This window comes from Podarcis cretensis (assembly GCF_951804945.1).
Source record: "Podarcis cretensis genome assembly, chromosome: 3".
Lineage (NCBI taxonomy): Eukaryota > Metazoa > Chordata > Lepidosauria > Squamata > Lacertidae > Podarcis > Podarcis cretensis.
In genome coordinates, this window is record NC_137172.1 from 40,726,352 (window position 1) to 40,736,503 (window position 10,152).

Consider the following 10,152-nt stretch of genomic DNA (forward strand, 5'->3'; position numbering starts at 1 on the left):
AGTTGGGGTTCAAGGCGGCTTTCAACATTTAACAAACATTATTATAAAATACTAATTAATAAAAACAAACAAATGATATCTGGGACAGCCATTATTCCCCTCATACTCACATGCCCCTGGTGCCTTCAAGCATGTAGTGTTTTGTGTGATCCTGTTTCCTCTCAGTCATTGCATGTCTTTGGGCTTGTGCTCATCACAAGATAGCATCGTTACTAGTTGAGCCTGTCAGTATAAAATGATGCTTGGATAGCCATTTCCTGGCTTGGAAAGGGCCGCTCTCGGGAAGAGTTCAAGAATCTCTGCTTGAGCTGGCAACATGATGTGGGAAAATAACTTTATTGGGGTTTGGCCTCTGGATGGCAAGAACACAAGTGCTGTTACGAGAAAGGGAGAGGCTTTAGAAACCTCTATAGCTGCAGGAGACAATGTTTTTGGTTTAGCGCAACAGGGATGAGGCCCTTCAGCTGTCAGCACTGGATGAGGCTGACAGATTACTAGAAACAGAACTTTTGCAGCTTTATCCTAAATATGTTTATTCACAAATCCGTTCCACTGAGTTCCATGTGGCATATTCTAGACTGAGTTCAGGATTACAACCTAAACAAAACAGCGCTACTCATCTTTGTCCAGGAAATTTGTTTCCTGCATCATGCCACAATGTGAGAGCGCACCGGTTCTAACTCACACAGGAGGAGATTTCTGGTTATATGGTTACAGTTGTATAACTGTACTAAAATGCATTAAGCTGATTGCTCAAGCCGGTGGTAACCTTGACGGATGACTAGCTGGCTCTGTGTACCCTATAAATCCTGCCTTGTAAACATTCCTAGACTCCTTACATCCTCTGTCCTCATAAGAATGTCAAGCAGGTAATTCCTCTCATACAACATTTAGGAAACCACTCCTGGGGCAAAATGGCTTGCAGGGGATCTAGCTTGTAATTTAAATATGTGCCTTCTGGGGATTTGCATGAAGCAAATAATTAATGATGATGATGATTTCATTTCTTTTATCTTCTTCTTCCTCCTTTGTTCCAGTCAGACAGAATGATTTAATCTAGCAGAATCCTGGGGCAGGGGGTGATGAAAAGTGAAGTGCTTTGCTCTTTTTGTCTGAATAATAGATCTACTTTTTTCTTTTTCTTTTTTAATCTGCTCTTTCTGTAGAGCTCCTTATTTCTCTAGGTCATTGACCTTTTTCCAACACATCTGGACAGGCCAGAAGGTGCCATCTCTCATTCCCTACGTACGGTGAACAGATGTGCTCTGTGTTCGATGGACAATTTATATGGACTGAATGTTTCATTGTGATGATGGGGAGATAGTAAATTAAACGGTTTAGAAAGGGTGGCTGAGGCAGCAGCCTTCAGGAAATTGAGAGCAGGGCAATATCTCTTTGGAATGATCTCCACATAGGGAAAAGAAACTTAGTCAATGCTGCCCTCTTGCTCCAGAAACAGTATTACATTGCACACACTGTTCAAACTGCATAACCAAATATGAGAAACTTTCATTGTTCAGAGCCACCTATTTAAACAAATCTGGTTTAGAATATAAACTGGCTAAGCCTCTGTAGACAACAGCAAATATTTGTTGAGAGGAATTTTCTTCAAGAGCATGAATTTGTGTACAGGCAGAGAAAGCAATCAATAGGAAAGCTCTGGGATTCAGTTGGTGGAGGGGACACTGGACCTGACACACAGTATTAGTCCAGGAAGGAATAGTGGAGCCACAATTAGGGTGTGCTCCTTCCCCAGTGATGTAACATGAGAGGCAAGAGAACTTAGGTAGAAGAAGGACACCAGGCATGAGTAAGTTGGCAGGAAAGAAGAGCAACAGTAGTAAAGAAAGAGCCTGGAAACTGAGGCAGCATACACACTATACCTTTAAAGCACATTCAAAACAAATTTCTCCTTTCAAAGAATTCTGGGCACTGTAGTTTGTTAAGAGTTTCTGGGGATCATAACCCTGTGATGTGTAATTTGAGGGAAAGAATGTACTTTGAATGTGCTTTAAAAGTATAGTGTGCAGTGCTTTCTTTCTAAAAAAATGTTTAGGGGTATTCTCATTTTCCTACTCAAATTGAAATACTGCCCCTCAATGAGGCCATACTTAGATTCACAAAATGTTTAGGGGTATGCGTACCCCCAGAAAAAAGCATTGATAGTGTGTATCCCTCTTCTTCCCCAACCTTATAATGTACTCAACGCTAAGGCCTCACAACAAATGTAACCGATCTGTAGAAAAGACCTTACAACCCGGGAAAAAAGAGACAATGCACATACTTTTGTAAACCAATAAAATCTGTAATAAAAATATTTTTTAAAAAAAGTATAGTGTGTACACAGCCTGAGGCCCAGAGTCAAACTATTGTAAAGGCACATTCTGGAAGATGACCAGAAAGTATTTATAGGTTGCTAAAAGTCTGTAGTTCAGCTGAAGCCACTGAGTAGAGAGACAAATGTTTATGGAGCCAAACACTGGGCAGTAACATTAGGAAAATCTGAATTCAGTCATAGAATCAGAGACATTGAAGGTACCTCCAATGTCATATAGTCCACTATTTCCCCAACCTTGCACAGGAAATCCATTGCTACATAGATGGCCATCCAACCTCAGCTCAAAAACTTCTAATGTGTAGAATATTATTGAGGAATATATATTTTTTATGTTCTGAGCGCTCTCTTCTTCTGACTCAGGCAGACGTGACCAGAGTCACTCGGAGAGGGAATTGCTTGGCTGAAATAAGAATGTATCTTAGAGGTGGACAGAAGAATATTTTCATAAGAGACAGTACGTGTGGTGAAAAAAATAAACATAATCCCTGTGGGAAGAAGATTTCTGACCTTAATGACTTCCTCTTTGGGAACAAGATCTCTAAAAATGATTATGAGCAACATAGTAATGCTTTGAAGACAAGTTGAAACTAAGCACAGTTTGTACCTTTTCTGGATTATGTAGTTTGTGTTTTGGTTACGTCTTTGGCCTAGCTACCGCTTTTTCTAATTCTTGGAACTAAGATATCCCTAGACCTCCGAAGTACCTGGGTGCCTGAGCCAGGCACAGCAGCTGTGTGATTGTTGACCTTTGAGCTCCATCAGCCAAGTCTGCTACCCTTCCAGATCCCTCTCTGCAACTGGGTGCCTCAGCAAACTTCTTTCTATCAAGCCAAACAACTCCTATATAAACACAGAACTGCTCTTTTTACTTAAAAGCAGAACCATGCTCCAGACATTGGTGGGATGGATAGTTCTAGCTTGCGTACCCAGCATAAGTCACCCTCCACACAGTAGAAAAGCACATTGGGGGAACAATTTTAGCCTAGAGCTCCTTCTGATATGCTAGTTTACTACACAATGCAGGGAACATTTTACATATGATCTGGCCATCAGTAATGGCATAGTCCACAATTCTACTCCCTCAAACATGCTGCCACAAGCATAAACCTAATCAAGTCCTTAGAAGGTGCTTCTGTGTTATCACCAGAAAGTATGGATGACAAGCACAAGCTGGGGTCTTTTAGCCATGGGGTGGCAGATAATGAGGCAATAACTTCACCCCCAAAGACATCCGCCAGAGGGCATTGCCACCACATATTAAAATAGAAGCCTCTGAAGCCACATATCCTGTAGTAGTCTGTTGATCCCTCTCCTCAGATCTAGCTCAGTGACCTACAGATTTTTAAAACCGTTTGAAATTTAGAAAGTCTTCGGGATCTATTTAAAAGCCATTAGAGAAGGGGCCATACATATTTATCTAGGAAGAGAATTTCACAGTTGCACGAGCATGAGGTACCAGGTTTATGGTTTTAAGAGAATTTCCCCATAGATTGACTGACACTGACCTAAGGGGCCCTTTGTCCCATATGGCACTCCAGGTTTTGGGGTCTAGGAGTTTCCCCCGGATCTGTTCCCCGTGTTACTTTGAGGCCATCAAAATTATTTGTGGAAAGATGGTTATGACTTTTTAAGTCTCATTTCATTTGTATTGATTTCCATTTGTAACCATGAAATGTGCACTTAGCAGCATAACTCAGGACAGTAAGGCAGAACTGCCAGGGAGCAGTAAAACATTAACTAAACTGATGGAACTGAGATTAAACAATCAATAGGAAGGCATTCGTATGATGTATAATGGATGAAATATTATTAATTCAGCTAAGCATTGAGACAGTTTTCTACACAGGCAGGACAGCTCCCAGGTTCAACTTTTATTATAACTTTCAAAAATGCCCTTTTTTAGGGCAAAACGCTGCCAAAGCAGCTTACATCAGAACTATTGTATCAATAATACATTAGGGTTTTTTGAAAATTAAAATATTAGAACCTTTAAAAAGCAGCAGTTGAATCAAGACAGTGACCTACAGATTTTTAAAACCGTTTGAAATTTAGAAAGTCTTCGGGATCTATTTAAAAGCCATTAGAGAAGGGGCCATACATATTTATCTAGGAAGAGAATTTCACAGTTCCACGGGGCCACTACTGAAAAGGCAATCTGTCTCAAGCCTGCCAACTTAACATCTTGATGTTGGGGCCCCAAGCAGGGTAAGGTCTGGGCCAGTTCTGACATAACCGGGTCCTAAACCGTTTAGCGCTTTAAAGGCAACTAAAGCAACTGGTACAGTATAAGCCAGCCTTCCTCAGCCTCGGCCCTCCAGATCTTTTGAGACTACAATTCCCATCATCCCTGACCACTGGTCTTGCTAGCTAGGGATCATGGGAGTTGTAGTCCAAAAACATCTGGAGGGCCGAGATTGAGGAAGCCTGGTATAAGCATTAGATGTTCTGACAGCTTTGGCCTTAGAAACATCCAAGCAACTACATTCTGTACCAGCTGAGGTTTCTGAACTGACTTCAAAGGCAGCCCCACTTAAAACACGTTATAATTGTCTTGCCAGAGCATGTGTGTATTTAAAGAAAATGGGGAGGGTTAGCTATAAGCTGAGCATGTTGAGCCACTGCAGAACTTGAAGCCATGTTTGGTGTCTCACACAGGGCATGTGCATGACTCAGAAGAACCTCAAAGTATGTCAGCACCAACTCAAACCACATGATGAAAATGGCTTGGATAAGAGAAGCAAAAGGAAGATAGTGCTAAAACTAAAAGGAGAACCAATGTACTGTTAATGTTCATTCCATGCTTAGTACTGCATATTCCTCATAAACTCAGGCCTCTGGAGTCAAACGAGACCTGGAGAAAGAGCATCTTTTTCCCTTCCTGAGCAGGTGTCTTGACCCGCTCCCCGGAAGTATTTGCTGTTCTCTGTTTGCAAATCTCTCCTCATTTATCAAAGAAGCCGGATCACTCTTCACCTCCTAATGTTAATGCTACCTAATGGAGCCACCAACTGCAAAAGTGGCAGGCTGTCACGCTCCAGCTCAGTAAAGGTGGAGCCTTGCTTGGCAAATATTGACAGACCTGAAAGCACCAAAAGGAAAAGAAACCTTTCAGCAAAAAAGGATTGCTGGTTCTTTTGCTGATGGAAGATCATGGAAGCTCTCAGGCTGGTGGCACTGTGCCTCTGTTTACAGAGCAGATGGAGGAAGAGTATTTAAGCAGCTGGAAGGACAATAGCAAGTTGATGAGCAGATGAGTAATTGGCGGACTACTCAATTGCAGCACACAATAAATGGTTGCAAGCAGCACTTCAGCATCCGGAACAAGCAGCATTGCCATCTCTTTTACCCCAAGCCCATCTCTCAGATAATCCAGGAACGGATTTATTATGGGAAGTCACAGACATCCCACCTAATGGATGTCTTGTATTGCTGCCTTGTGTCTGCCCAAAGTAAAAAGACCAGGCAATGCGCTATATACACTGAGGTGAATCTGGAGATGTGATGCTACAGTGCAGTCCTGGAGAGGGAGTTGCAACTTGACTGCTGTTTATTTTCCCTGGCAGTTGCTCCAGGACTACACAAGATCTTTGCCTGCAGGCTGATTTCCGGGAACAAGTGGTTACACATTTGTACTCGAGCTGATTGTGTCCTGTTTATAACGGCCTCTTAAAAATTGAATGCAGTGGTTGTTGATTTTAGAGATAGAAGGATGATGTGCTCCTGTATGACAAATGCTTAACAACTTGCTGTGCATACACTAGAGAACATCGACTATGATCACTGATTAACAAAAAGACTCTTGGGATGCCTCCAGACAGGTTTTTTTAGTGACAAGACTCAAGTGAGAAGACATGCACAAGCCATCATAGGGCTGTGCCAATTCCTGTGCTGATCTCTGCTGGTCCTCATCATGGCAATGTGGGGACTAATAGGAGCAGCAAAGGCGGCAAGACTAACAGATCACAACCTTGCCTCATGATCTGTTGCCTGGTGCTTTTATTGTTCTCATGGTTCTTTCTCCTCCCTCCAACTCATTTCAAGTTTAATAACTACAGTTCTATACCAGCCATAAGGGGAACGACCCTTTGGCCAAGCACTTTCTCCTGGACAATGAAGAACCGTCTTGATGGCCCAATATCCTCCAGACAGCACAGATGCCTTGCCAGTTAAACTAGTATGCAGCCCCAGCTGTATGACTAAAGTCAGTTAAGACCTTCCCAAGATCGATGTTGGCATCCCTCTGTCTCGGGAGACAATGGAGGAGGAGAGAGCTCTTGCGGGTGAAGTCAAACCATTGGATAGGGAAACCAGCTGGGCTGCAGGAGTTGCCGGAAGGAGGTGTACAAGGCATCATCCAACTGCCTAAGGGACTTCACTCTGGATTTGTGCAGGGTTTACTCTTTGGCCTTTTCTTCTCCCAAAGATGTCCCACAAGGCAGCAGGTATGGATTATTCCTCAGCATTTACTCAGGAAATTTACAACGATGTCTGACATTTCCTTTAATTGCTTAGCTGCCCTTTCTCCTGTAGGGACCGTTGTCACTGAGAGGCCTTATAGCATTGCCCCCTGAGCACTGGATACACTTTTATGAACTGCACCCTGGTTGCAGGGGATTATATGGGTTAAGACAGGGGTAGGCAACCTAAGGGCTGGATGCGACCCAATTGCCTTCTCTCTTTTTTTTTAATATAATTTTTATTAACAAACCAATCAAATTACATTAATTCCAAATTACAGAGCCAAATTTTTTAATTTTTGTTGGGGGTACTCATGCTTCGAGCTCAGAAGGGGATCCAATCATCTCTATTGCTGCTGCTTTGATGTTCCAGTTCTGTCCAAATAATATTCACAGTTCTATCCATTCTTCTCTTTATTGTTTTCCTCATCTTCTTGTTGTTATCGTATATTTTTCCTTTCTTTGTGACCTCTGATAGTCTCCACAAGCGAGTTGAAAACAAGCATTATTATAGTCCTGTGTGGATTTTTCATTCTTCCAAGAGCCATATTCAGACAGACAGACGCCATTTCAACACTTCCGTACAAAACAATCTTAATGTCTGCCCATTAATCCTCGCAGGCCTGTCACTCCCTCCTCGATCTTCTGAGGGGGTTCTGCCTAGTCAAACTCAAAGTCTAATATGATAACAAAGCCGTTGGCCTCCTCCCCCTCGATCGTAAATCCTGCGGCCAATCGCTATAAAGATGAATGTATTGCCTAGAATGTTGTTTTTATTCCAAACATTACAAATTGTGGACAAGATGGATTGTTTCAAGAAGTGGCAGAAAGATATTTCTAGATTTGTCTGGCAGGGCAAAAAGCCCAGAATAAAATTTAAAATATTAACTGATGCAAAGGAAAGGGGGGGATTTGCCCTGCCGGACTTCAAACTTTATTATGAATCAGCAACATTTTGCTGGTTGAAAGAATGGCTACTTCTTGAAAACACAGACATTTTGGATTTAGAAGGTTTTAACAACGCTTTTGGGTGGCATGCATACTTGTGGTACGACAAGGTTAAAGTACATAAAGCATTCAAAAATCATATTGTCAGAAAGGCATTGTTTAATGTTTGGACAAGATACAAAGACTTATTGGAAAATAAAACTCCAAGGTGGTTGTCACCAATGGAAGCGAAAGCATTTAAAAGACTCAATATGGAGGCCAAATGGCTGAAATATTGGGAAATTTTGGAACAAGAAGGTGATAAATTGAAATTGCAGAGTTTTGAGAAATTAAAAGATAAAGTGCGAGATTGGCTTCATTACCATCAGATAATGGAGGCTTTTAAACTGGACAGGAAAATTGGCTTCCAGACAGAAAAATCAAAATTGGAAACAGAATTGTTAGATCCTAAAACTAAGAATTTGTCAAGGATGTATAACTTGCTGTTGAAATGGAATACTCAAGATGAAACAGTTAAATCTGCTATGATTAAATGGGCACAAGATGTTGGACATAATATTATGTTTGCTGACTGGGAACAGTTATGGACCACCGGTATGAAATTTACGGCATGTAATGCCTTAAGAGAGAATATCATGAAAATCATGTACAGGTGGTACATGACCCCAGTCAAGCTTGCAAAAATATATCATTTGCCCGATAACAAATGTTGGAAATGTAAAGAGACTGAAGGTACATTCTTTCACCTTTGGTGGACATGCCCAAGGATTAAGGCTTTCTGGGAAATGATCTATAATGAAATGAAAAAGGTATTTAAATATACCTTCCTTAAGAAACCAGAGGCCTTTCTTCTGGGCATGGTCGGCCAATTGGTGTTAAAGAAAGACAGAACTTTTTTTATGTATGCAACAACAGCAGCAAGAATACTTATCGCGAAGTACTGGAAGATGCAAGATCTACCCACTCTGGAAGAATGGCAGATGAAGGTGATAGACTATATGGGACTGGCAGAAATGACCGGCAGAATCCGAGACCAGGGAAAAGAGACGGTGGAGAAAGATTGGAAAAAATTCAAAGACTATCTGCAGAAGTATTATAAAATTAATGGACATTAGTGTGATGTTGGATAAAAATTAAGTGGTTACCATCTGTAACGCAGAGGTTGAACAATAAGATATGATAAGTTATAACAAGTTATAATAAGGATTTGCTGAACTAAGAATCTGAACGGGAATACAAAAGGGGGAGGTGAGAGGAGGTCTGGGAAATAAGTTAATGGAAATGAGTAATGGAAATTATATTTGTTTTAATTGTTCTTTTTTGCTTTTGTATTTTTGTGTTTTTATTATTTTTTTTGAGCTTTGAAGCCAACATGTGTTGCTCTGTTTTGATTTCTGAGATGTTGGCACTCAGCACCTGATTTTGCTGTTAGAGGGAGTGATGGTCTTACAGTACAGCATTGAACGCTGAAATGCAGCCAGTGGAATGGCCATATTACAGTATAAATCACTGCCTTCTGGAGCATCCCAGGAATCTATGGAGTGCTAAAACAAACAAACAAGCTAGTGTCCCACCACCAATTGGAAGCATTTGAGTTCAGGACAGGGACTGTGCAGGGACCAAGGCAGGGCCACTCCTTGCACAGAAGAGTTCCAGGCCAAAACACAAAGAAATAAAAGATTTTTAAAAGCACAGATGTTTTCTGTGCATGTCCACCCTATTCCTGGGAGGCAGCCCACTGCAGCTGTTGTCTGCCTGAGGCTCTGTTCACTTAGTCCGGCCAGCACTGAACCCTCCAAGCCATTTTCTCTGTGTGTGCCCCCCCCCGACTTTTGAACAAATACAGAGGAGACTGTATTTGTATATCCACGACGACTTTTGAACAAATACAGAGGAGACTGTATTTGTATATCCACGAGAGCTTTCTTCGTATTTTCCTATTGGGTCATCCCAAAACAAACCAGAATGTTCCTGTGGAATCCAAGCAGCATGTAGTAATTGAGACTATCACTTTCCTAGAAGAAAGATGTTAGCGTGTACAGCGTTTGAAACCAACTTTCAGGTCATGCAAGTCTAGGGCTGCGTACACACCATACCTTTAAAACACAAATTTCCCCCTGCGCAAAGTAGTAATATACTGTACTACTCACAGAGTTGCAATCCCACAAATGGATCTACTCATGAGAAATATTCCCAGATTATTAAAGGGTAGCTCACCAAATAGATCTGTTGGCAGGAAACTACAAAGCTTGACTTTCATTACTAAGGTCCCCAAAATGTTCATTTTCTAATATTTTTATTTGCAGAAGTCCAGTTTCATGCCCATTTCTGCCATCATTGTTTTTTATCACAGTATAGTGGATCCAATAGCCATTGCAATAGTTATGCAGTGCCTGAAGAACGTGACTG